We start from the raw sequence: 23,624 nt of genomic DNA on the forward strand, positions 1-23,624 counted from the left end.
GACATCTCTTGGTACCGCTAGGGGTCGGAACTTGTATTTCTAACAACAGGTCCATTCGGCTCTGGGTACATTTTTTACGGTACGGGTTGGTCAAATTGGACCAGTAACTTAGTGTCAGGAACACAGATTAGACCAATGCTGGCTGTTCTTAATAGCTACTAGGATGGGATAAACGCTGAGGATGCATTTCCCCACAGGGATCAATACAATATTACCTAGCTTTACTGACTCACAATCTGTGCACATCTGAAATGAAATCTTTATTGGATTAGTCATATTATTGTAATATTGTGGTCTTTCAAAGCTCCAAGAGCAGGTCATACAGTTTGTCCTGCAGGCCTCCTGCTGTGTGTGTGTGTGTGTCACCTTGTCCCAGTGGGCATTCTGTATTTTTAATCATTTAAGCAATAACTGCGACAGTATGTTGGGGAATGGACACCGAGAAACAAATGTTAAGCGCGCGCGCGCGCGCACACACACACACACACACACACACACACACACACACACACACACACACACACACACACACACACACACACACACACACACACACTTTATTAAATCAGATAAGGCTCCTTATCTGTCTCTCTCATAGTATAAATGCATTAACTTCTTTGCTATTTGCCTGGGACGTTCTCCTGACCACGGTGCCCGTGTGTTGAAACACAGTCCGGCCCTTGACTTCTACCAATTTCTTTATTTTGGCCCACCGTGTATTTGAGTTTGACATCCCTGTCTTATGTCAAAAGCAGCAACGTCACACAAAGGCAGCAAAAGCAGCAGATCCACAAGCTCAAAACGCGCCACATTTCGAGCTTCTGTTACTGTTGATACTTCTGTGTGATGCTGTAGTATGATTAAGTAGGGTGTTCATTTATTTAAAAATAAACCCCACCGAAATATAGAATATGCTGATGAGGTTTCTCCCCGACAGCAACGATGCAGAGCACTGACAGGTCAGTAAAACGCATTACCACGGCCCAGGCCGGCCTAGCGGTCCAGGCAGCTAGGCTGGTAATCCAGCCTGATAGCGTGTCACGGGTTCGACTAGTCCCGATCCCGACGACCTTTGCTGCGTGTCTCTCCCCCCCACCCCCCATCTATCCCCCCGTTTCCTGTCAACCTACTGTAATATTTATCAAGTGGGGTGGTGTGTCCTCAACATAAATTCAGACATCCGTGCATATGAGACATGGTGGGGGCGGACATTAAATGACGATAAAGTTTGCGTGCAGTTGAGCATAATTGAGAATCATGGAGCAGAGTAGAAAGAACAGAGACTCCTGTAACGCAACCTGCAGCTACTTAAAAAACTTTTTAAAAACCTTTTGAATTCGGACTCTCTGAGTTCTACAGAAGCCTATGGGAAGTGAATGGGAAGTCCCTGGCATTCAAAATGACAACAGCGAACTTTATAATCTTAATACTTTGGCACAAACCAACTATTTTATGAACAATATTGATGTAACTAAGAGATTCGACGAGTTAGCTATATTTTATTTACACAGATTACCGGTAATAAGGAATCAGCAAAAGTCCTGATGCGTCATTTTCTGGTTTAATGCGGGGTCGCTTAGCGCTCCGCTGTTACTCCGGAGCTGACACTTTCTGGAGTGGGCGGAGCCTAGTGCACGGTCATGTATTTGGCCCAATGCTGCTCGAAACGGCAATAGCACATTGTGTGTGTGTGTGTGTGTGTGTGTGTGTGTGGCAAGCAGAATTACATGAAGAGCATGACAAAGCATTACATGAAGCATGACAGCTTGAGCTTAGTGGGCGTAACGTAACGGAAGTGCATTACAGGCAAGCACTCTCTATAGTTGGCCCATAGAAAGATATGAAAGCACTACAGACAAGGTACAGGAAGTTTGACATGCAACCTGGATTAAATTGGAAAAGTAGAAATTGAACATCTTAGTATGTCATCGAGTAAGTAATCGAACTAATCGATTGAATCGATATAGTAATATAAAATAAATCAAAAGTCAAGACAGTCGACAATTTAACAATATACAGATTAAAAATAGATTTAGGCATGTATAGGCGAAAGTTTTTTCTATGTTCTATCTTTCTCCATCTCTCAGTCAATTCCATCCCTCCTACTCTCTCTGGTTGCTTGGCTGTTTGATCAGCCTCTCGTTGTCTGATGCCTCCACCTCACCGTTGCATCTCACTTTCTCGTTGCCAGGCTTCCAGACATCTCTGCCCTGAGCGTGCGCTCTCTACCCCAACCTATATCCAGGTGGCAATGTTTCCCCCACTCTGCTCAGTTGAGCTGAAATGAGTTGAAAAGCTCCTTTCTGATCTGTCTACCTGCAGAGAAACGCATGAGCCGCAGGAACAGGCTTCTCTCTCTGGGGTGAGCTCAAAGCCATGACAGATCATCAGGATATATTTACTGTATATACAGCAGTACTTTTCAAACTGCTCAAAAAGCTCAGTGCTCAGTTCCAATAACAACAACACTATGAAATGTTTGCCTATAATGACGTGCCCGATATAGGAACAACAGGTTAAAAGGGTAACAGTATTGTTTTATATTCATCAGGAAATATACCTCTGTACTAAAGTAACAGAGTAACGTTTTGTAAAGTTGTGATTTTATATAGTTGTATAATACCTATGCTAACTATTAATCTGGTGTCCGTGAGGTCAGATGTAGAGTTGCTGGCCGGCTCCAATATATGCAGATCTAGGTGATGATCCAGTCTTCTCCATGTATATGGCTATCCAGGGTTTGATGAGGTCAGTGTCGTGATCTTCATATATGGAGATACAGGTGATGATAGTCAGCTCCACATAATGTGATGTCAAACAGGTCAGCTCCATATATGGAGATCTAAGGGTTTGATGAGTTCAGATCAACATATGCAATGAATTTTGTACTGGCCATAAGGAGCGTGTCTTGAGTGTACAGGGTTTGATGAGGTCAGAGCAACATATGGTATGTCAGAACAGGTCAGCTCCATATATGGAGATCTAAGGTGAGTGTACAGGGTTTGATGAGGTCAGATCAACATATGGTATGTCAGAACAGGTCAGCTCCATATATGGAGATGTAAGGGTTTGATGAGGTCAGATCAACATATGGAATTCATTCTGTATTGGCCATATATGTATGAAGCGTGTCACAAGGCGTGACTGACTGACTGACGACTGATGGGAGATGCAGGTTTTCATAGTATGGTCGAAATTAATAATTATGTCACACGTGTTTGTCACAAATTCCTAGTGTGCCCTGCTGCTCCCCTTGGGGAACCACTGAAGTACAGACCCTGGCACCACTCTGCTCCCTGCTGCTCCCACTGGGGAACCACTGAAGTACAGACCCTGGCACCACTCTGCTCCCTGCTGCTCCCCTTGGGGAACCACTGAAGTACAGACCCTGGCACCACTCTGCTCCCTGCTGCTCCCACTGGGGAACCACTGAAGTACAGACCCTGGCACCACTCTGCTCCCTGCTGCTCCCACTGGGGAACCACTGAAGTACAGACCCTGGCACCACTCTGCTCCCTGCTGCTCCCACTGGGGAACCACTGAAGTACAGACCCTGGTACCACTCTGCTCCCTGCTGCTCCCCTTGGGGAACCACTGAAGTACAGACCCTGGCACCACTCTGCTCCCTGCTGCTCCCCTTGGGGAACCACTGAAGTACAGACCCTGGCACCACTCTGCTCCCTGCTGCTCCCGCTGGGGAACCACTGAAGTACAGACCCTGGCACCACTCTGCTCCCTGCTGCTCCCCTTGGGGAACCACTGAAGTACAGACCCTGGCACCACTCTGCTCCCTGCTGCTCCCCTTGGGGAACCACTGAAGTACAGACCCTGGCACCACTCTGCTCCCTGCTGCTCCCGCTGGGGAACCACTGAAGTACAGACCCTGGAACCACTCTGCTCCCTGCTGCTCCCCTTGGGGAACCACTGAAGTACAGACCCTGGCACCACTCTGCTCCCTGCTGCTCCCCTTGGGGAACCACTGAAGTACAGACCCTGGCACCACTCTGCTCCCTGCTCGTCTCCATCTCCATCAAGACACTCAGAGTCACGGAACACCGATAAAACAAAGCCATTAAAAACACATCTATGTTATTAAGCTAAGTGAACTCATGCCATAGAATTGAGGAACTGAGTGATAACCACCATCCCCGCTAGCATTAACAATTACTTTTCTTGCTCATGCCCCATTCGTCTGTGTCAATAACCAAAACAATTCAATCAGAGTATTGCACTTGGTCGTAACCTTCCCACAAAGAGAATTTATGAGCCATGTTTAATACCCTCTATATCCAGTGTGTGTGTGTGTGTGTGTGTGTGTGTGTGGCTATTAAGCCAAATGACTTTCCATAGCCTTGCGATGATCAGATTGTATTAATGACACAAAAATGAAAGTTAAGCTATATACAGTTAAAGCTCACAACACATTATGAGCTTTATGTTCCCACGTTTATACAAGAGCACCTTTATGCAAAAGTATATTTGTATATTGTGCGTGTGGGCCCTTAATATCTATCTACCAGACCCACTGAGCTTGTGACACACAGGTGGAATTAGTTCCCGGGATAAGACATGTTCTTGTACACTCTCGAGTACGAGTGAAGAGTATGACTCACAATCATTGACTGGAAGGGATGGTGAATGAGACGGAGGAAGACGAAGGGCAACAGACAAGAACAACAAACGCCCAGCGGGAGAGTGAGATGAAGATCACACAGCTTTTGTATCACCTTGCAGGGACGTGCACGCATAGACATCAAAGCAGGCTTGAGCCCCTGCCCTTTTACCCGTCTGTAAAAAACTGCCCTCTCCAGACTATGAATGCAGTATTTACTATGGTGAAATAAATACAAATGCCCCCTTAATTACGATGCCATACCTGAAGGCAGCATTTAGGAGCCTTGAAACAAGAAACCGGCTAAAAGAATGGTAACAGGGGTCTCCCTGTCTCTCCGGCTCTTCAATAAAACAAAATACATTTCTGATGGGTTGCCAATTTACCCATTTAAACAGCTTCAATTTTATAGTGTTCCAATTCACCAGAAACGTTAATATTTCAATTGCGATGCGATGAAAAATCACAAATCATATCCGAACTGGATGGTCAACACCACGGACAGCGCTCGTAGTTTCAGAGAAAACAGCGAGGGAATATCCCATTTTAAATGGGACTCTATGGGATGCGTGTGCATGTGTTTCCTGGGGCTAGAGTTATGCAAGTGCAGGCAAGTGTTAAAAGTAGATTTTCAGCTAAACTGTTTCATATCGATAAAGTACATTAATTGACGGAGAATTCCGACAAAGGCAGACAATGGTTGGATTTGAATTGACGAAACACTCCATCAAAGGCATCGAATGTATTAAAATAGCTGATCATCACGGCAATGATCCGCTAAAATAATAAAGTAAACATCGTTCATTAATCATAATTGAGGTAAAAGTTTGAAAAAATCATAATGATGCTTATAGATTGGCTATTTTCAACTATAGCATATTTAATGTAGAGCGGAAACAGAAATGACACTAGTACAGAGCCCCGAGGGACAACGTATGCGGTTTATGTGCATGGTTACGGTGAAGTCACTTCTTTCCTGCTCTTTCCAGAGCAGAGGGCGCACGCACACGCGCACGCACGCACACTCGCACTCCAATTGTCTCACTCTTGGTTTTCCTCCAGGTATCGCTCTCTTCCCAATCACTCTCCCTCTCCCTAGCCCCATCCCCCCACCCACACGGGTACAGTGAAAGTGTTTGTGGCTTGTAGCCCTCACCGTATTAATTGATGTTTCCTTTGACGACACGCACTGTTGAGCACGGCATCATGTTGCCAAGGCACTCTCCGCGTCTTAACGCACAAATGTGTGTGTGTGTGTGTGTGCCGTTTTTCAAGAACACTCGTCTTTTCATTGAGTCACAACTGTGTAAACTACAAAATTAGGGCTTTCATTTGGTATAATTGTAGGCCGGCTCTACGGAATGGTATGAAGCGAAAAGGAAAGTTCGGTAAATACATCGTTTTAAACTCCATTTGCAGCTGATGAACTGAAGCAAATGGAATCGCGCATGCCTGGCACAAATAACTTCTTTGACTATACAATTATATAAACACAAGGAACTTAAGTGGCAGGCACTCGCTTCTGCTGATAGGAAAGGAGAGATGACGCATAAGGAGAGATGACGCATAAGGAGAGATGACGCATAAGGAGAGATGACGCATAAGGAGAGATGACGCAGCCTGCACTAGCGGACAGCTCCATGCAGGCGCGCGGTGCCCTGTGTGCGCCGCTCTTTACCAAACTATAATTTGGCATTACGGGTGCTTTGAAATGCTTTCCCAAATGTGTGACCAAAATAGCAATTATGGGGAAAGCGTGCCAGCACGCCCATGACCACACCTCTAGGCACAAATACCGGTGTCGGCAAAAAAGATAGCGGGTGACACTGGACCAAAATACCGTTAAGGGACAGAGCAAGCTTCTATATTTGTAATTTTCGGGCAGCGGCTGAATTGCGGGCCGCGTCGCGGGTAAAGGCGGCGACGAAATTGGAGCCCTTTGTGCCACCGTAAATCGATTACTGAACAAACAACTAGATCCTGAACAGTACCAGGCTCACACTTGTGCAATGAAATCTGAATCCCCCACATCAGAAAGAGAAGCATTTTATTTGCCAAGTACAACATCATGCCTTCTGTGGGTGGTACCAGTGCAGCAAGTAAGAAACACTTACACTTACAGTAGAAAATAACAATAAAAAACCCAGGACCTGACAGTCAGTGCTGAAGAAATCGAGAAATCACTCTACATAATGCATGAAACTTTCAGTCAATTTGTACATTTGCCGCCATGAATACCAACGAAGTCGCCCTTTTACCAACCCCCAACTGGGCATACAGCCGGTGGAACTGCTCAGCCTGGTATTCCTAAAGTAACCTAAGTTAATTATGCTTAAAAGGCTAAACCGTACCTTATTCCTAACCTTAACCCTATAGTAAAACAGTGCGAAAACCTAACCCTATTCCTGAACTTAACCCCAGTAAAACTATGCCTAACCCTAAACTAATTTCTAACCTACAGTATTACAATACTTTTGTTGAGAATAGCGATGCCCCTGGCCTGCTCTAAACATGATTGAACTGCACTTATGAAATGCACATAAACAGCACTTTATTATACTCTGCTGGTCAATTTTAAAGGATTGCACCGTGGCACTTTATTTAATATATTATGTACTGTGCTAGTAACTCTCAGATGAATTGCACGTCATAGAGTACATGTTTTTTTATGTTTTTCAATGTTGTATTTTAGTTTTGGTCTGTTTCATGATGATTTTTAGATGGTTATGTTGCACTGCAAGTGACTGAGGGGGAACAGTATTTCATATTATTTCTGATAAAAGTGATTCAGATTTTTTTTTTTAAACAAAATATATATAATTTTTTCCCCAGAATAGGGACAATGGGGTTCATGTGGTTAATGGATTTTTTACAGGTAGCAAGCAGAACCGTTACATAGCTGTGATGAAGCATTAGCGTTTGTCAGGCAGGATTCAGTAATTTTTTTGTTCTTTTTAAAGATAAAAAAGGCAAAAAAAAAAGAAAATCGACAACAAAAGAAACACAGCCACCCTGTCTGAGGTACTGCTAATTACATGATGGCAGCCTTTGTTTGCATCGTACATAAGAAACAAAGAGGAGTGAGTGAAGTGACTCACAAGTCTTTTATGGACAAAAAAACACATTATTGGTGATTGAGGGGGCGGACGTTCACTGGCCAAGTGCTGCGTTCCCCTGGCTCATGCATGTTACTGTGCTGCGATAGCCATCTCCTAGCTACAGGCTGGTTAATTAAAACTAGAGATTGTGGAAGGCCAGGGATCATTGACTTCAAACCCTCCGGACAAACTAAAATGGCAATGTCGATTGACAGCGCGGAGGAGAGGACCGCTTAGAAAAACACAGGGCGAAATGCAAGAAAAACAGGAACAGAGATGAACTAATTAGGAGCCCCAGCGTCTTATATATATAACACGACAGGAAATGGTAAACACCTGCAACACACACAGGCTGTGCGACACGGGATCTAACATAAGCAAGGACTGAGAGACTTTTCCCACACTGTCAAATGTGTCACGTATGCTTTCAGGGGAGTCATGCAGTACATCATGTCACCATGTGGAACAATTTGGCCTTGGTGAAACATTCTTGCTGTGAAAGTGATGAGTTAATGTTACAGTACATTTCTGCGCATGCATTTTAGTAATGGGCAGCGGTAAAGGTTTTAAGTGTCTTTCTCAGGGACACGTCGACACATGGGGACCTTCTGTTATGACCCCCGCATACTGCCGAACGCACCATGCCTCGATTACAGGGACGTTAAAGCCGCTAGCCTACTATGCTATTCTCCATTTCTCTTTTAAGAGTCTTTTTTTCCTTCATGGAGATACGCACGGAGCAAGGGAACACAATCACACAAGTTGGACTGAACAGTGTGTGTGGGTGTTCTTGATGCCTTTAATATCATAACATCGATATAAATTGATATGAATCCAGACGATATGAATCGATTAATAATACATAAAAAAAAAATATATATACACCGGTATATATATATTATTTTTTTAGGGGGGCTAGTGAATTATGATGTGTGTGATATGAAATGTACGCTTTAATAATATTCCATCATATTAAAATGCTTGGCGAGAAATGAGACAGACTCCATGCAGTCACTTTCAGTAGTAGAGCACTGCAGAGGGGAGCCGTGTGTGCAAGTAATATGTAGTTGTGGTTACATTTCTGATACAGAAAGGCGCACGCACACACACACACACACACACACACACACACACACACACACACACACACACAACTAAAAAACTGTTGCCTGGATTTGATTGCCATGGGATTTACTGTCCACCTTCATGCTGTCTCATTGACTCAAACACATGACCTCTTTCATCCTGCACATCCCTTGGGAGAAAGTTTAAGTTTCCAGTTGCACACAATATTTCTCTAAATGGAATGGGTGGATTGCTGTGAAACATGCTTGCGTGTTCATATTCACCATCGTCTGATCCATGGTGGCCTGACCTCTAGTGCCACCCTTGTGCACTGACACAGACTTTATCTCAAAATCTAACGGGAGATTACAGGATGAACCCCACAGGCCGTATATCGGAGACCAATCCAATCCAGCATGCTTGTGCGGCAACTATATACTATTTTACAGCGATTTCAATGTGACACTGTATCAGGCTATATTAATAACATATTACGTTTATTTAGGTGGTAGAATGCACTCGGTATCTAATATGCCTCTATTTCTACTTAGACAGGACATTATGCATACCTGACCAGCTCAGGCACAGAGGGCCTGGTCTGATCTGCCATCATTTAACTGTCATTTCATGTATATCGTTATTCTATTTTAATATGGTATCACTCTACCACTTATTCTGTACTGTTCTCTACTCTACCCTTACTTGTATCGACACATGTAGAGTACATCTCAAACGTTACAAAGTCTGTCTCCCAACACCTACTTCTTTTCAGGGGTGTCAGATAGATTTTCCCTATATTAAAAATCCTATAAGTTGCCCAGCATGCACCCAGGGCCACATCCATATCTGCTGCAGACATGACATTTTGTGCTTGATTAGTTCCATCTGGAGGGGAAGCAGTTCTTGCAGTCCAAAACGATGCATCTGTGTCACATCATGCAGGACAGTCCATGCTTTCCCCCCACATCTGAGCCATTAAGACCTGAGGCTGATTCTACAAAATGCTAAATGCATTTAGTTCTCAGACCTTTTCATGCCAAGGACCCCCAAAATGATATGTAAAAAAACAAAAAACAAAACATAAATAGCATAGTCTGCAAGCTCACAACATGGCACAAAGTTATGTGCTTTGAGCTCGTAGATCTGGTATTTTTGAATAGCCAACGCTACAATCTAAAATGACACTTTCTCGGTTTGAAAAATATTTATGAAACTAGATTAATAAACAAGGTTAATGGTATGGATTACACCGAGTGCCGAATGGAATAGTACTAAGAGAGTGGCGACACGATTTGATCTCGCCGCAAAGCAGGTGCCTATGGGCTATCGTTCCAAACATTGGAACTATCACATTGAGATAGAATGAGCACTTCCACATTCCATTGTTACAATAGGAGTCAACGCTTGTGTCGCCACTCTCTTACTAGATTACTCTGGGATTACACAGCGATTGGACATGATTCATTATAAGATATTATACCATGACTGTGAAAACTATGTTCAGATTAATATGATTAGAGCGAAAGCAATTCCATTTGCCCGACTTCAAGGCCCCTAACTGAACACTAGATTAACTGAACTATAAAGAATTATATATTTTCAAATAGATTTAGTAGACCTCTCTAGCTTCTCCACCATGATAGGCTTGCCTTACAGTATATATAAATCATCTTTTTAGGTGTAGGCTTTTTGAATTATGAAACACAAGGCAAGAAGACCAATGCACTGTAATTGCCAGACTAATTTGTATTCCAGAGAACAGCAAAAGAATCAAAAAATAATCAAATACATCATACACTATAGGAGAAAACATTTGGCAAGCTCACGTTGTGATGCGTTGAGAGCTTGTAGATTTGCTATTTTAGCTGCGAGTTGAAAAACAAATATACAAATTCTATTTCCACAAATTAATAGAAAATAGCAGATCTACAGTACAATGTCACAACACATCACTTTGAACTTGTCAAAGTACCAGTAAGAGCGAAGTCGCGCTAAAACAACAGTTCTGGGAATGCCATATACACTACAGCATGGACTTTTTTTCTTTTTGTCAGGTGAAAACCTGACTAACATCTACCCATTAAATGTAGACGACAGTTCGCCACCTAGTTGTGATCAGAGCCAGTAAGACAGAGTTCTGACAACTCCGTTCACTTCATGCCAGTCCAATGGCGGTGCTTTGCATTTGGTTGGCAAATGTGGAAGTAGACGGTTCTTCCGGGTGCTTCATACTCTTTATACTCCATGGGGCAGCCGCAGAACACAACGGAAACAGACAGCGTCACCTGACATATCAATTAATTAATTAATTCTTGTTTTATGTTTTCGGGCCGGATAGGGCGTAAAACGTGTGCCAATTAGTAAGGCCAGACGGGGCCTCGGGCCAGCCCAGTTAGGGCCCGGCAGCGCTAATGACTTTGGGGCAGTCAAAAGGGAGACATCGAAGAGGATGGAAGGCCCGGGTGGACTGACATGAAATTAGGTTTTCATAGTATGGCTCAGGTGTGACTGAGAATTAACCTGGGGACCATTGTTGTGTTGGGAGGGGGGATATGGTCGTGGTGTGGGGGAAAGTAAAAATTAACTTACAGAGTGATAAAGTGAAAACATGTTTTAGAGGCTATTTTGCACAGATCTTTGTACTTTTACCCTTTCAAATAACTCTAAAAGAACAGGACTTATACTACTGCCAGCACTGAAAAACAAGAGACATGTAGCAGATGTTACAAAGGCACAGCATAAATCATCTGCCTGAAAGGTGGATTATTGTTGTATGTCCTTGAGCTGATTCTAGTTCCCAACTGTGGTGAATAAAGTGATGCCCTGTAAAACATGTTGTACCGTATTATTCCATTAGATACCATTAGATTTTTTTTGCTTCATGATGTATACGTAGTCATGTATAGATCTGCTAATTTAGCTATTATTGAATTTGAATCCTGGAACCGTTTTGGACATACACACGACGAGACGATATTTATATTCTATTGACCATCGTCACATTTCTGCATTAAAACGTCCAGATGTTTAACGTTATTGACACAAACTTTATACCAAACAATATGACACTACAGTATATAGTCACTGTCCAAAAGAAAAGGTGTATCTCCATATTTACATTTTGTTATGTTTTTTTAATAATTGAATGTCCTGGACTCCTACTTACATCATACTACAGCGTCACACATCAGTAGCAAAAATAGCCAAGCTACAACCCAAAACACCTGAAAAGAAAATATTTTGGACAATGAGGTTTCCACAACAGCAGCTTTCTCGCATGTTAGAATGAACAGATAGATGATACAGTAGGTGTATGATATTGTTGGCTGTATTAGTGTCATATACGTCCCAGACAATTTCCACATCCTAATTATCTGATAACCGATGAACTGCATGGTCAAATTGATCGATACCAATGAAGATATTGCTACCAAAGTCCAGTAGGGTTTACTTTGCATCACCACATTAACCTGGACAATTATTGTTTTCATAGAAGAACAACAAGCTATTTGTCATACAAAGAACTATACAATGCCTTTTTTCCTCAAATCGACCTTGACAATTGTTAAATCTAGGGCTTTTATTTAGCCTTTGACAGAGACAGTTATACAACAGCACATTTATCTAAACTGAATGGCTTTCCAGATTGTGTAACAGCTACCAACACGTAAAGTGAAGGATATTGTGTTTACAGAAATTGCTACCTTTTGTGGATAAATGATTGCTGCAATTTCACAGTTTCCATGTGTTTTCATTACGGAGAAAACAATCACTCTCTGCTAGTCTGCAGTATGTGCAGACAGTTTTGTGGAAAAATGGCTCCTTTTGGAGATCATCCAACTCATGTTGTCCGCTTCTGTCAAGACGACACCAAAGGTCAAAATCTTCCAAATTATTTTGCTTTCCCTTTTCAAGGTAACACATTCCCTGGCACAGGGGTTCTTAAAGTACACGTGTGTGTGTGTGTGTGTGTGTGTGTATCCAACTATCCATACATTGGCTATTCAATAATAGCCTAGAGTGGAACACAAAAAAATAAATGGGGATCTGTGGCCAAATACTTGACATGAAAAAATGCTGCCCATAACCTCTACCGCCCAGACTTGTGGCCTGGCCTGGCAGAGATAATGACAATATAAGAATGGAGAGGGGCGCACTCACGCATGCACGCACGCGAAAAATAGTTACTGTACTGTATAGAGACAAACAAAAGTGTGCTTTCACTAAAGCTGTGCCTCTACTTACATTAACTGTAATAGCACTTTAGCATTTGAGCTGAGCGTGCATGAGAAGGAGCACTTTCAATAACAAGTCTGTGGCCAACACACATACGCTCCATTTAGTGGATACTCTTATGTGACGACTGAGCTAGTCAGTTTCCATTTTTTTCCCAAAGACACATTGAATAGCTGGTGCATGTGGCTGTTGATGGGTGCATTGGCTGCACAGAGATGGCCAGTGTGACCTTATGATGGTGGGACAGTAATATCTCGAGAGCTCACCAATAAGACAGTTTGACCCTCACAATACCGTTGTAATAATGTTTGTGTAAAAAAAAAAGGTATCAGTAGAAACCCTTGTGTTACCTGTGGAGCACAGGATGTTCCGACCAGTGACTGTCTATAAGAGCTGACAATGAGATCTATCTAAGTGTTACAATTCAGACAAAAGTATTAGTAGCGTATTAGCTACTGTTGACGACGTTGAAGTTAACTAGAAAAGCAGTTCCTGCAGAACGTGGGTGGGCTTGCTGAAAACCTGCAATTATGTACAATAGAAAATGTATTAAAGCTGAAGAAAAAGTTTTAAAAAAATAACAAAAATGCACAATTGGCCCGGTGCTGTGATGATGGATGGTGATTTAAATGAATGCGTTGTTATAGCAATCTCTAAGGGTGGCAGTGGGGGCAGTGTCTTCAGTGTACAGGGTTTGATGAGGTCTGGCCATATATGGAGCGTGTCTTCAGTGTACAGGGTTTGATGAGGTCGGATCAACATATGGAATGTCAGAACAGGTCAGCTCCATATATGGAGATCTAAGGGTGGCAGCGGGGGCAGTGTCTTGAGTGAACAGGGGTTGACGATGTCAGATGAGGTCAGATCAACATATGAATGAATTCTGTATTGGCCATATGACGGACGGACAGACGGACTGACTGACAGGTTTTTCAAGTTTTCATAGTAAACTAAGATTTGGAAAGAACGACATAGGAATTGTGTGGCTTTAATGTGGATTCAATTTGTGATTGTCCAATTGATGTTTGGGGAGAAACACCGTTGTGCAGAAATTAGGCTTTACAGATGTGCATTTTCTTTTGCGGAAATCAACTGAAGCCAAATTAACATTTACAGCACTTTCCAGATTAAGATGGCTGTGCCACAGGCAGCGACCAATTTGCAATTAAAACGCCTCCATTATGCAGAGACTATGAATCATGCAACTTAATTCTCAAAGAGTAGAAGAAGTATTTACCAAGCTGTTGGTGGCTGTCTGTGAGAGATGGGGGACTATCTAAAAAGGCCAGATGTTTTCTGAGTTGAAACTAAACTGCTATACTGTGAGGTACAGCTATGAATCTTATACACTTCTACACGTCTGATTTATACTTCCATCATATGTTGTCCAGTGTTGAAAATGGCTGATCTACAAGCTCACAATGTGGGCATAACAGGCAGGCCTGGTTATAGTATATATAAAATTATATGCAAATATTTTATGACAGAATCAAATGTTTTATGGGCATATTCACCAGGAGCATGGATGGCTTGCTTCCAGGCTTGAAATAGTTTCTCTATAAGGGTGAAAAACCACACTCGTGTGAAGTGAGGGGCGCCCTCATCATCATACGTCACATTCCGTGCTCAGCCAAACATCACAAAAGTAATTTCGGCCAATCACTTTTGGCGTCTTCACTTTTCTGCCGTCAGCTAGCGCCCCTCAAAAATGTATTGGTTTTCCATCTGTGGCACCACAAAATGGCCACCGCTGCTATGCCCTAGTGTTCACGTATAGCAAATGATTTCCCCCATTTATGATCATGACGAAAGAAAGCCTTCATGACATTGAATAAGAAATATGCCACAGGCTATATTTTTGTGCAGTTTCTGTGTGCAGGAGTTCAATTTCTATTTTATGTCCAAAACAGACTTTTCAGTATTCAAATTCAATCAAAGTAGTAGCTTATCTACTTTTGATTATTTTGTGTGACGCTGTAGTATGGCATGGTAGAAGGGCATTCATTTACAAATGAAAACAAGTTCAAATATAGAGGTAAGAGCTTTCTGCTCGACAACGACAACTGACAGACTGAGAGTGGTGCGGACTGCTGGCCTAGCGGTCTGGGCACCAAGCCTGACAGCGTGTCGCAGGTTCGAGCACTCGTTGCGTGTCATTCCCCGTCTCTCTCTGTCCCCATTTCCTGTCCATCTACTGTATACCATCAATAAAAGCAGAAAAAGGCCCATGAAAATATTTATGTTTAAAGAGAAAAGACAGATTTGTCTCCTCAGTGCCACTGGCATGTGAATGTTCTACTATCACTAAATGCATGTCATAAACAGCTCATCATGTACCTTTTTAATGTACCAGAGCTGTTGTTGTACAGCTCTGAATGCTGACCTTAAAACACATGAGTCCTTGGTGTTCATTTATACATTTTTACAAAGAGTGTACAAATGCAACAAAATGGATTGGTGGCTAATGTGATCACCATAAATACTACTGGTTTAGGAGTGGTGTGTGGCCCCTCCCATCCAACATGCATGGCTAAGGAGTCCCCGGCCCATCTAGAAAGACAATGTGACGTCACCTCATTGAAAGGAATAACAAAAACCTCTCAAGATGTCACCACCTGTCCATTGAACATCAAGCTACATAGTTGGTCCCCTGATTTACACCAAATCTCTTCACCAAAGTGGGTTGCTACAGTATAGGGTTATCAACTCAAACTCTCAGGTTTTGTGAATTTAACTCTTGAAACTGCACAAGTCAAAAATAACCAAGTTCACCAACCAAATGGACGCTATACTCTTAAAGTGAGAACAGAAACCTCCTCATGACATTTCAGTGAAAGTGTTTAATTATATCAAGTGGCAGTCAGAGATGAGGACAGTGAGAATGGGCTGATTCACTCCATTTGTTTTCAATACAGCAGGAGAGGAGAGAGGAACGCCAAATTTGGCTAACTTCATGTTGAAACTTGAAAGTCTCATACTCGAGTAGGTCTAAATATGGAATGCTTGGAACCCCCCATAACCCAACCCCCTGGAGGAGTAAATGAGAGATTCTACTGGTTAATTTGGAGGCAGGCCAGCCAATAGAATTTAAAGCTACTGTGAAGTGCTGTATGCAATGGAAACTGGACAATTGGTCAACAGATCCCTTCAAAAAATCTGAAATAATAACTAACCTTTAACGTAGGCCGTGTTTGCGTTCCTCTCAAATTGCCAAAGTACCTCATGGACTCGCATGGAAAGAAAAGACAGCAGTTTCCACAGACATCAAACTGAATGCATACAGTCACCTCAATCTCCTTTGTTGAAGTGGAAAATACACCAACCTCAGATGACGCTGGGCTTATAAATCGATTATCCATCATGTTAAATCATTGTAGGCTGTCCTAGAAAGTGGCAGCTGGCTATGCTGAGGCAGCAAGAAGGGTAGGACAGAGGACGTGTGTCCATGCGTGATTACTATGGTGCCACATTTCCCAAGTATAGTTCTCACAAGAGAACTTTAAATTGTTTTATATTTTATTTTATTTACAATTCGATTCTAAAAGATTCAAGTTGGTGTGTGTGTGTGTGTGTGTGTGTGTAGGCCATTGGCCACAGGACGTACCAGGCAGAGCCGTTAGGTAGTGCGAACGGGCCACAGTGCCTCGCGCCTTGCGAGCCTTGCAGGCCTCGCGCCATGCAGGCCTCACGTTTGAAAAGGCTTTCATATACTATTCATATTTTTTCTAATAAGGTTTGGCCTTATAGATAGAAATGTGGTCATTTTTGTATTGTTTTGGATATGAATTAATTAATTGATTAATGAATTAACACAAAAATGTTCGTACAGTGCCTCGCATTTGTCCCAGGCGGCTCTGGTACCAGGCATATGCCCGGTGGGCCGACCCTCTGATGGGCCGGTCTGGGCCAAATGTTAGTACTACTAAATTAGTTGTCTGTTGGTTGTGTATCATTTTATGTTGTACTGTAACTGTGGTGGTGTTAAGGGCTTGTATTTCATGTATTTGTATGGGCCTCGACCCTAAAAGTCAGTAGAGTATCTGTGTGCTGGTTGTGGTGGGCCAGTCTGGGCAGTGGCGTAACTACCGTGACGCAGACAACGCGACTGCATTGGGGCCCAGAGGCCCACACGGCCACCCACCCGTGTCGTCTATAAAATGAAAATGTAGTGAGTTGAACAAAGTTTGGCGGAGCCTGGTGGTGGCTGCTGCTAGCACACACACAGACACACACACACACACACACACACATCATAGGCACACACGTGCCCCACCTCCCAACAGCTCAGTGGTAGAGTGCCAGGACTGTAGGCCAATAACGTGAAGGAAGTCAGAAGTGTGTGGCGAGTGTGCATGCAGTGGGCTTTCCCAGTCTCGAGTCCCGACAGCCAGGTACGTGCACAAATCACAACTGTACAGTGCCCCGCTGTTTATAAACCCACACGCAGTTTGGACTAATTTGACAGCCAGGTATCATCGCAACTGGTGTAAATTGCCTGCGTCGGGGCCCACTGACATTTTCTGGGCCAAAAAAAAATCTCAGTCCAGCCCTGTGTGTGTGTGTGTGTGTGTGTGTGAGTGAGCTGCATGACTGTCTTGCCCATGGTTCCCTTACTTGTTACTTACAGCATCACATGGTAATAGACGTACATTTTTCGTAGGCTACTGATTCTCACACACACACACACACACACACACACACACACACACACCACACACACCACACACACCACACACACCACACACACCACACACACACACACACACACACACACACACACACACACACACAGCTGCCCAATACAACCACAACAAGCTCTGTACCGATTCAGGGGCACTTCGAAGGTTGCATTTGTGAAGGTTAATTACAAAACAAAACACACCAAACATGGACCAGACCGTCCCTATTCTGGGCTTGTCCTATAGGCGAACATTCAACAACAACTGGTATGTAGTATAGAGGGAAAATATACAGGACCTGTATAGACCCCTTGGGGACACCGCTCAACAAAACTACTCATCAAGCTGGCCCTGGTATCAAACCTCAGGGGAAAATGAACCAATAGGAATAGGTACTAGAAAACCGGTCTGAGGTCTCTAATCTTATCCAACGGTAATGAATCAGTACTGGGCCAACACATTTCAGCCCTCTGGCCATCAACCACATTACATTTCAGTGATAACAGACTGCATGTAACCAGAGTGGGGGAGCACAGGTTGTCTGTGCCACACCTCAAAGTTTCATCTCATCTCAGAAGATGCAACACGCAGCCCAACACACCAACACAAGACCACAGTTGCATCATTAATAGGAGCAACACCAGGTGTCACAGTACAGTATCAAAGAACAGATTGTTCTCTCACTCATAAGGAGCTTCAAATGGCTGGACAGAGCAGATGGTGCTGGGAGCCCTGGAGTGGTTCCAAGCAGAGAAAAGAGAACCCAGGATATGAAGAGAACTTTAAATTGATAGAAAGCCTCTGTGCCGTCGGGCCCTGTAGATATGCTGTGGTGGCAGCCAGTCAGTCAGTTCACTCTGTGGATTAGCCTGGGTTGATTTGATATTTGTTCATAGATTGCTGAAAGTAATTTACTACCCTGCCCTCAATTTGCACAATAACTTCTGCGGTATGTTTTTGGCCAGAGAAGAATTTGAGGCCTAAGGGCCTTGCTTAGGCCAACTCGATAGCAGATGTTGACAGAATTTCTCCTTAGCTCGCTCCTGCCCAGATGACAGACCATGCCACGGACATGCAAAACAAGTGATCAGTAATATTACCACAACTCCACAACTCCTGATACGTCTACTCTATTCCACTGCACTACACATTTTAAAACGAGCGACAAAATTAAATTTAAATTATTTGGGGGGAAAGGCAGATCTACAAGCTGACAACACACCACAGCATGTTGGGAGCTCAGATATTTTCTTTTAGCCTAGAGACTTGGAAGTTATCCACTGTATCCTGGCAGGTGGCAGTCCTGAGTTCTACCACTTTAATAGTTGTGGATTCCATTAACGTGTACAAACGTCATATTTAATCGATCCGTTGGATCCAGTGGACGTGTAAACACATATCGCTTTTTTATTGATATCAAACAAAAACACATGCACATGCGTGCTGCCATTCACTTCACTTCCTTGTTTACGGCTCAGAAAGAATGCCTCATATCTCCTAATCTAGGGAGCTGTCCATGGTTTTGACCAACTGTTTTCTTCATTTCTGACTTCAACATGCCTCTCGTTTAGAATATTAATGCTTCTAGAGAGACTTTAGCGTAATCATTGCGAGGTATGCAAGCAACATTATGCCTCCCGGTTTTTGGGGGGAATGGAAGGCGGGGCTTTTCAGAGTAAAATCTCCCATAACTTCTGGCACTCTAGCGCCTTTATTTTGAAGAAAATCCTTAAGGTGAACAGGTACTGTAGTCTATGTTGATGAGAAAGTCTGCCAGTGGAACAATGGAAAAAGACTTGATGAATGATGAATGGAATGCTTAATGAAGGGCATGAAAGGATTGAAAGGAGGAGTGTCACAATAGTTTGACGCAAAGGTGCTTAACTTTGATCAGAGGTGAGGAGGTCTGATGGTGAGGCTGTGGATCGAGGGTTTCCATGGATTGTGATTTTGGAGTGAGTTTTTATTGGTATTATTATTGGACATTTTTTAACACTTTCTCAGTTCCGCCCTCCTTTGCCATGGTGCTCCTTTTTGCTCTTTTCCTGCAACATTTGTCACTGTGGTTCAACACAGAGTCACCAAAATAAATGTCTTCTATTCTTTTTAGATATTCTAAATATTCGCTATACAGTATTATGTACAGTATAGTAGATGAACAATAATATTCTAGATCTGCACTATGGTGATCTGATTCACAGGTCCGTTCTGTGAAGTTTTTACAGTCCCAGTATGTCTGTGCCTCTGAAATGGCTAAAATCAATAAAGTCTCCTACGAAGAAAACGAAGAAGCGCCGTTTCAGGTTGGCCTATTTTCTGCGCACGACACCACCATGCGTCAAACTAAGAATCAGGCTGAATGATTAGGAGTCTCAGGTGTCTGTGTGCGCGCGTCTACGTCTAACACAGACATGGCATCAAGTATGTGACAGTGCTCTTCAACCCATTCTGACCTGAGATCAGAATAAAAAAAATGTCTTCTACATCCTGAGAGTTTTCTGAAAAAGCTGTTTCTATGTCAGTCGTACTTCGATTTTTCAAAAATAGCAGACCTACAAGATCGTAGCTTGTAGATCTGCTATTTTTCAATAGCTAAAGCACGACATGATGCGAACACCAAAATGGGTTCCCAGTTCCCACCCAAAATGGGTTCAAATGAAATCACAGTTACAGGAATCAGGAAGATGATGAACATCATCCCAAATGAGACACCAATATTGTATTTTCTTTTCCAAAATGGTGCTGCTCTCTGTGTGTATTTTCTGGATATAAATAAGTTGGACAAATGCTTTAAAACACAACCAAATTGATTATCTCATCAGATTCGTTTTTTTTTTTACCACTGCAGTGGGAGGAGTTTCAAATAACAAAATGAATGACCTTTTCCATTTTCTGTAAATTCTCCTGTGCCTAATTAAAACCATTTGGATGTGCCATCATTCAGTTGGTCTCATAGTTTTAATCCCTCCAATAAAACTTGGAAACAGATGGTAAGACACCCACCGCATAAACCTGACAGCATTAAAGCTGAACATATTCGGTTTATATACAGTACCATAACAACTACTGATGACCGCTCTATGCCTTGGCAGACTTTCAAAAGATAGTTTTTTTTTGGCATGGTGTCACCTAGCTGCGCTGCATCAGCAGTTCAGCCGTTTTAAGCCTTTTACCGAGTTGTGACCCTGATGTACCTTTCCATCAATGCCTTGCTTCATATATATTCATACAGTTCACACTAGAATCCTTAGTGTTCATTTAACTCAGAAGAGTGCACATATGGACCCTGATGAGGGTCCATTTGTGCCATTTGTGCACACGCAATGTGCACACACATTTGTGCACACACATTTGTGAACACACATAATGAGCCTTGCTCAAGTGCACCTCCACTGAAGCTGTTCCAAGACGAGCATGGTTCATTCATTTTCCACACTCAGTCAGTTCCTGACTGCCCAGCTAATCATACCAGCCACCCTGAGGTCATATAAGCGCATCTTGCATGCAAGCATATGCAAGAACGGGAAGTCTAGCCTATCATGACGGATAAAGATAATTTCTGCCAAATAACATATTACAAATCACATGGTTTGGTGCCCACATTGGATCCACGATTGCACCCAGTGGCAATATATATGAAAACGAAAAAAGGTGTGCACCTATACATACTGTACAGTACTGCATATAGCTCAGGATCACTGCTAAATAAATACAGTAACACAAATATATGCACCACAATATCAGGAACATCCATATCAGTACAATGAAGGATTTCATGGCAAATAGGGCAAACTTATAATTTGACATAGAGATCCAAAAGGTAGACAGACGAGGACATAACTCAAGAATGTCAAAATACCATATTTGTTGCTGGTGTAAACACAATTCTGGCATGGCACATCAACATAAAACAACACTGTCGCTCTCAAACCAAGAATGACATATTGTACAAGCAACAGCACATTCAACCTTTGAAATAATACAACAGGGTTTGATAGCATTTCATAAGCCCAGGCTTCCAGGTTTCCATTTACAGACCAGGGAATCATTCCGTTTAAGAGAACTTAGGGTCATAACTCATGAATCTTTCAGACCTGATAATCCACAAAAATGTCCTAGAAATTATAAATCATGCCATTATATGTATACAGGCTCAATTCTGGCACTTTTCTCAACTGGTACAATCAAACCTATTTTGCTTTACCGTGGTATTGTGAAATTACTGTTGAACAAACAAGGTTTGACTGCAAAGGTTTACTAAACCACTGAACTGAACAACTTCAACCCTATTTTCTCAAAATTGCATTTGTGAATACATTTAAACAATTTTAGAAAATGTTCTCCCATCATGGCATGCCCAAATAGGGACACCAGGTTGAAGGGGTCCATACTAGGGGACCAGGGCTGGTTGGCAGTATTGGGAGTCAGTTGCACAAGGTCAAAGACAAAATGTCATCAGACAGCATATGTTTGCATTCTTGACCTGCCTGCCGGGCCCTGCCCTATGACTGATAAAACATCTGAAAGTCACTATTTAACTTGTTTGGTGACTGAGGGCACAATTTCAGTTATGCACAACACCATCTGCCTGAACGTTTTTTGTTTTTTTTTAATATATCAATTTACCACAGACTCATAGCACTAGGCAAAGACAAAGTGCTTCTGCAACAGTCTCCTGTCTCTAGCAAACATCTGCCAAAGGTAATTGTTTCTAAGTCAGTGGAGAACTGGAGATGTGATGTGACGTCCATTTGGACAGGCTACTTACTATACAGCCTGCCCTGATGTCTGTGACATTTTACGTTTTTTGTTCCTTTGTATCCACACTGACGAGCCACAATCTAAAATGACCCGGGCGATTAATAAACAATTGAATTTGAATGTACAGTAGGCTATACTGACATTAAAGACAATTCCGTAGCTTTCAGATATATAGCAGGCTTAAATTTAAAAAATGAAATTGTGTCGACTTAATTATAGTTTCAATGATATAGCCCCATTTGGAACCTGCCTCCGAGCTGTATAGGGAGGGAGAACTACTTCAATCAATAATAACGTCGTTTCAGACATTCATTAGGCTACCATAGGCACATTAGGTCTTCTCTGCCCTTCTCTAGCCTAGTACTCACTGAAACGACAGTGACATAACAGGTTGTCAACGAGGAACGAGCCCATATTCTCCTATTTGTTATTAACAAGGTGGATTGATACACGCGTGGTAGGCTACTGTAGGCTACCAACGGTCTCACCATGCAAACACTGTGCGTGCATGAGTCTGCGGGGTATGCCAGAAAGTCAGAGCCCGAAATAAAACGGACCAAAACACTACTGTGGCGATGTCCAAAATACGAAATAAATACCTGATAAAACAACATAATAATAATAAATAGCCCTAATTCACTACTCACCAGTTCTTCTTATTCCTCGATATGAGTTGTGGTGATGCTATGGAGAGTTTTCTTCGGTCTTACTCTTAAATGTCTTCCTTTCTTTTTAGCCAAAAGCAATACTCAAGTCAGCACATCAGCACCAACATCTTTTTGCGCCTCCATAAAAGACAGTTCACACATAATGTATCCCCACGTCCGCGGTTCAGTCAGCCACGCACGGACAGCGACGCAGCCTCAAACCACTGGGAAAACAATCGAAACTTGCCAAAACTCAACCCAATATTAGGACTAGGAGTCACTGACACTCTCTCGCTGTTGTGTGCGGGCAGTTTGAGTGGAACGCGGTCCACTGACACACACACACGCAGGAGCCGAGCAGCCTTTAAAGTGAATGGCCATCACCCCGTGAGCCCCACAGCCGGTGCGCTTACGGCCGAGCTGTGATTGGACAGAGCAACATGACGCAGCAGCCAGAGCGCAGCAGGTGGCACAGAAGAGCCATCCGTGTTCTGATGATCGAGCTGGACAGTAAAATCACACTCAC

General features: G+C 42.8%; 1 protein-coding gene across 3 annotated transcripts in view; it reads right to left on the minus strand.

Annotated features, from left to right (window-relative positions):
• Positions 1–23,369, minus strand: part of chrm3b (cholinergic receptor, muscarinic 3b) — an 81,657-nt gene extending 58,288 nt beyond the window's left edge. For all 3 annotated transcript variants that reach the window (XR_013965768.1, XM_080789088.1, XM_080789087.1), the window contains exon 1: positions 23,099–23,369. The gene's annotated coding sequence lies outside the window, so the exon portion shown is untranslated. The remainder of the gene's footprint in view (positions 1–23,098) is intronic.
• Positions 23,370–23,624: the final 255 nt, after the last annotated feature.

Source organism: Protomyctophum bolini (genome assembly GCF_963924005.1).
Source record: "Protomyctophum bolini genome assembly, chromosome: 18".
In the NCBI taxonomy this organism is placed as follows: Eukaryota; Metazoa; Chordata; class Actinopteri; order Myctophiformes; family Myctophidae; genus Protomyctophum; species Protomyctophum bolini.